The sequence below is a fragment of the Anopheles nili genome, unplaced genomic scaffold, assembly GCF_943737925.1.
Source record: "Anopheles nili unplaced genomic scaffold, idAnoNiliSN_F5_01 U_low_cov_1, whole genome shotgun sequence".
In the NCBI taxonomy this organism is placed as follows: Eukaryota; Metazoa; Arthropoda; class Insecta; order Diptera; family Culicidae; genus Anopheles; species Anopheles nili.
In genome coordinates this window covers 230,063-236,062 of record NW_026525539.1, presented here as the reverse complement: position 1 = coordinate 236,062, position 6,000 = coordinate 230,063, and the positions used below count along the sequence as shown (strand labels likewise).

The window sequence follows — 6,000 nt, the reverse complement described above, 5'->3', positions numbered from 1 at the left end:
TCCTCGATCTAAAAAAATTTTTTTAGTACATCCTCGACCTAAAAAAAATTTTTTTAGTACATCCTCGATCTAAAAAAATTTTTTTAGTACATCCTCGACCTAAAAAAAATTTTTTTAGTACATCCTCGATCTAAAAAAATTTTTTTAGTACATCCTCGATTTAAAAAAAATTTTTTTAGTACATCCTCGACCTAAAAAAAATTTTTTTAGTACATCCTCGATCTAAAAAAATTTTTTTAGTACATCCTCGATCTAAAAAAAATTTTTTTAGTACATCCTTGATATGAAAAAATTTTTTTTAGTACATCCTCGATTTAAAAAAAATTTTTTAGTACATCCTCGATCTAAAAAAAATTTTTTTAGTACATCCTGGATCTAAAAAAATTTTTTTAGTACATCCTCGATTTAAAAAAAATTTTTTTAGTACATCCTCGATCTAAAAAAATTTTTTTAGTACATCCTCGATTTAAAAAAAATTTTTTTAGCACATCCCCGATCTAAAAAAAATTTTTTTAGTACATCCTCGATCTAAAAAAAATTTTTTTAGTACATCCTTGATATGAAAAAATTTTTTTTAGTACATCCTCGATTTAAAAAAAAATTTTTAGTACATCCTCGATCTAAAAAAATTTTTTAGTACATCCTTGATATAAAAAAATTTTTTTAGTACATCCTCGATCTAAAAAAATTTTTTAGTACATCCTCGATCTAAAAAAAATTTTTTAGTACATCCTCGATCTAAAATAATTTTTTAGTACATCCTCGATCTAAAAAAAATTTTTTAGTACATCCTTGATATGAAGAAAATTTTTTTAGTACATCCTCGATCTAAAAAAATTTGTTAGTACATCCTCGATCTAAAAAAAATTTTTTTAGTACATCCTTGATATAAAAAAAATTTTTTTAGTACATCCTTGATATAAAAAAAATTTTTTTAGTACATCCCATTCGCAATCATCCGACGGTGCGGTCCAATCGATCCCAGGTGGGAACCTTTCGCGTACACACCCATTCTCTCTCACTCTGTTACACTGTCCTTGTATTTTTTGTGTGTGTGTGTCACGAAACCAGCCAAGTGCATCTTCGTCCCCGCGAGTGTCCACGAAGGCCCGGTTTTTGTCATTTTATTCCCCGCTGTATTGTTTTCCGCGCACATTTCGCGCCCAAGTGTGTAGTTATTCGATTGTCCCTTAAGCGTGTGTGAAGCGCGTGCATTTGCGAAAAAAAAATGTCGTCCAAGGTGCAAGAAAATGGCAGTGCCACCAGCAACCCAAGTACCGCTTCAAGCAACACCAGCTCGATGGCCGGGTTGCCTCATCTCGAGTCCCTCGATCGGATGTTGAAGTTGCCGGTGGTGGATGTGACCTGGCAGCAGACGCAAAACGTGTACGGGCGCGTTAAAGACTGCAACCCACTGCTGACGTGGGCTCTCGGTACAGCAGAGGATGTCGTGTGTCGAGCTGTCACCATCTCAGCACCACTCGTCCAGAAGCTTGACCGGCCACTCCAGCTGGTGGACCAGACGTTGGTTAAGGGCATCGACAAGCTGGAGGTGAACGCCCCCATCATCAGGGAACAACCGGCCGAGACGTACGAAGGTGATGGAGACGGTCAAGCCACACATCGAGAAGGTGTGTGAATTGCGGTCGGCATCACAACAACGTGCTGCCACGCTGAAGGATCTCTCCTGGCGTAAGGCGAACGAGGTGTTGGCAACACAGTACGGCACCCTGGCGGTCAACAGCGTCGACACAACGGCACAGCTGGCCGAACGTCTGCTCGACTACTACTTCCCGAAGTCAGAGAGTGACACCGATGACGATAATGTACCCATCTCCGCCAAGGATGATCCCGTGCTGCACACGGTGCAAACCGTTGGCCGGCTCTCGAACAAGCTCGCCCACCGGATCTACCGTACCGTCTCGACACAGGTGAAGTCCCTGCGAAAGGTGGACGTTCGCGATTACGTCGCCACGCTCATCGCCGTGCTGCACCTGACCCAGTACCTCAACTTCATCAACGAGAAGCGGCAGGTGGTCGAGAGTGGCCACAAGGCCACAGTCGGGAAGCCAGGAACAAATCGCGGTCATAAGTATTTTTTGTCAGAATTGCTTGGTTTTTTTTCCTCACAAAAAGGTGTTGAATGTGTTGACCAATTACTCATTTAAGACGATTATTGGAAGCGGACATCCAGAGCGTGCCACTTGCATCTGCATATGCTATGTTGATAACGCCATGATTCAAGCATCTCATGTACATATGTCATAGCCCCGGGTGCATCGGCACTAATTCCTCACGTGCTACGTTTATGTGTGAATTTTTCACGTTTATTCACGTTTATTCGTATTTCTTTTAGGACATAAATTTTATATTAAAAAATATAATAGCTGTGCTTAATATTGAAAAATTGCATTTTAAAATCAAGCGTTCCTTCGTCACCCAAAACTTGGGTGACGCGGCACGCAAGGTCTTATAGATGCTTAACGTTTTAGCAAATAATTTGAATTGAGTATGTTTTATTTTAAAAAAAAAAATCTTCTCTTCCTTCTGTTGTTCAAAAATTTAGCTTTTTATTACATCTTCTACTGTTCTTTGTTCATCTCCTTCATTTAAAGCCATGTACTACAGGATTTTCATCATCTGCTGTCCATAGCTCAGGGCCTGTCGTACAAGAGTCATCGTCATTCAGAAAGAATTTTTTAACTACTTGCACGTGTCTTCTAAAGCATACACTCGTGATGATTGTTCTTGCGTGAGTGGCTCCGTCCCGTCTGAAGCATTTGTGACGTGATTCTAATGCTGCTTCTCCTCGACATCCTATGGGTACAGGAGAATGTAATATGATGTCTCCTGCATGAGTTGCTGGCACTTTTTTTACCAATTATACAACTCCAAAAACTTTCTATAGGTAGCATTACAATATTTTCCAAATGCTGCAGCATCTACAGACTTCTATAGGCAGCTGATGACTGTAAGAATGTTTCCGAACCTATCGATAAGATCTTCATCAACATCCACAGATGAACTTGCTAAGCTTGGATTGGAAAAAAAAAAATACGTCGACAAACAATTTCCCGCTGTACTGTTTCCGCAAGATCCCGGTCGTGGTTGATTCACTTTCACTCCAAAAGCATTATACAGCTGCTGGCGAACAATTTTTTTTCCGGTTTTCGACCTCTATGGTATCCTCCTTAGTAATCCTCCATTTTTTTCTTACAGTGATACAGTGATAAGAAATGTTCAAAATACATTGGCAAAAAAACCGTAGCCAGCAATGAAGGGGGTGAAATACCGCGGCTCAATGCACATGGAATTGGATTAAAGCCGCTTTCCAGCATCTACAGCTAGATCATTCATCTGTACAGGAGAAGCACTACAAACTGGACACAGCACATGGTTGGATTTCGAGTAATTATTGATCGATCACTTTTCCTATCTATCATGGTTAGCAAAAAATTGAAACTTCAACTCTATACTTTTCCCTCCGCTTAAGCGCACTGTCCTTTTTTTTCCAAGGATTTGTAAGTTCACTCTCTTTTTCACTTTTCGTTTGAGGTACAAATTCCCTAGTCTCATTTGCCAAAAACCATTGAAATTGGTCTACAAAATCTGTTACTTTGCGCTTTGGTTCTGAACCAAAAGATTGTTTTCTCATCCGTAACCGTCAATAAGGAATAGCTGGACTTAACATGTTGGTGATACTCTGAATGTCCGGCAGAACCGCCCATACCCCAATCGCACAACGATACCAAATTTGCCGAATTTAGCTTCTTTTGTTCCAAAATATTCTTCAAAAACCTCCCGTCGCATCTCTTTTATCCGCCTCTCTGCTGTTACATTTGCTAAAGATTGAACTCTCACTTTCACACTATTTTCGCTCACTTGTATACCTGAGCGAACACATAACGTTTTTCGCCTTTTTGCACTCCTTTATACGCTGGAAATCGTGAAGGATCTTTCGATAAATTATAATCAATGCAAAATCCAAACGCCTCCCTCTCCGTTCGTCAGCTGCGTTTGACTCGGATTTTGCACTTAAGGCGAGTTGGATCGATTCGAACTTATTTTCTTTACGAGCTATTTTGCTTGCAAATTCTAGCACTTCTTCCAAAATTATATATTTTTCACCCAAATCACGCCGATTCTGCGCCGTCTTTGTCGTTTGCCAATAATTTACGCAAAGATTTACGAGAGCTCTTCCAACTCTGCTATCATTCTCCTTCTGTGTGTGTGTGCTTTCACTTCGACATACAATATAAAAAATTTGAATTTAGCCACTTTTGATTATATTTTTCAAATCGCATTCGGTGTCGATTGGATCCATCGTACAATGGTTTTGCTTTCACTAAGAGCAATTTTATTCGCTGTCGAACAGACTTTACTAGCAAATTTGTTGCTTTAACCACTTGCAGAATATAATTTCCGTATGTTCTTTTACTGAATTTGAAAGCTTGATTTGCTTTCAAATATCTTCAATGATGAAATAAGCCATGTTGTCTGTGTACGTTTTATGTTTGGAATGAACTTAAATGTGAACAAGTAGAGCTAATTATATAAGCTATGGGTTCAGCTTAATGTCATCCTACATGCCATTACGTTACGTGGGAATCCCATTTATATCATTCAATAAAATTATGCTTTTAATAATCCTTCAATGAGGGGTAACCACTGCTATTGAGGCGGTTTTTTTTTTGCCTTACGGAGGAGGGGGCTTTTCACATATTATGCTAGCATAAAAACTTAGCAGCTACCTGTACTAAAGACAGCATAATTTTCACAAGGGTGTTGAGTATTATTGAGCCGGTGATGTTTATAAGCTAACATATCTAGCGTCAGGTGCCTGGTGCGGCTCCATATGTAAAAAAAAAAGGTTTACCTACAAGATTTGATTTTACAAACGAGTGCGCAAGTGTGCGCAGCTGAAAAACTGACTTTAAAAGTTTTATTTAAATATTAAACTAACGTTACTGAACATTTGGCGATGGTACTTTTTGATACTTTTTTTTTTTTTGATTTATTACCAAAGTTGAAAAACATGTTTTTTTTCCCTCTTTTTATTTTCAAAAAACAATATTTTTTTTTCTTTTTATTATAAATAAATTTATTTAAATAACTTTACAAACAATTAAAACTTTATAATCTTTCGAACTGCATGCAATTTGCATATGATATTGTAGAAAAACAGAGCAAAACATCCCACGAAACAAGCACGCTCAATGTCCAGAAGAACCCTGTAATTTTGGCTTTTTCTCAGGCAACTATTTCTTAATTCATCACCATGTTCAAAAATACCCTACCATATATGTAAAAAATTGGACATATGACCGGCTTTTCCCCAACGTGGACTCCTTCTAAACCCCTTCGGAAGTTCACGACACGTGCGTGAACGTGCTGCTGATCGACACGTGGTTCAGCCACCACAAGCTACTGAACGCGAGTTAACACTTCCACTTGGTGTAAGGGTTTTTTGAAAGGTTTCGGATTCCTCGGACAGAGTAACGCGTTGTAGAATTTTGAGCTAAATCTGAGGAATGTCTTTATTTTTACCTCTTTTTGTCTTTTTATATGCTAAAATGGGATGGATGGCTGAGGCTGACATGTTGTTTTGTTGGTTGATTTATGGTGGTACTCCAAGTACCGGAAGTTTTGGCGGGTGCACATGTTTTATTCGGGTTCCCGGGGAAAATTCCAGTACGGGTTTTGGCGGATGCATATGTTCATTCAGGCGCCAGGGTACAGGTGATTAGTTTTTAATGATGTCGCTGAGCATTGTAAGCGGTTGCTTATTCGTCTCAGGCCTTTCCATTATTGTAGATATTGTAAAAAAATAGAGGGTACGTGACGATACGATGCTAACTCGCGCTTACAACGAACGCACACTGAAAGAACCTCACCGAAAGCTCACTTTTGACTTTGGACGCATCGTGCAGGACTCGTTCGATAACCGATGCGTTCGGTTCGGCTACGGTTGGTGCACTGTTAGAAAAACCCTTTTTTTTT

General features: G+C 39.1%; 1 pseudogene; it reads left to right on the top strand.

Annotated features, from left to right (window-relative positions):
• Positions 1–1,228: 1,228 nt before the first annotated feature.
• Positions 1,229–2,703, top strand: LOC128730058 (lipid storage droplets surface-binding protein 2-like; annotated as a pseudogene).
• Positions 2,704–6,000: the final 3,297 nt, after the last annotated feature.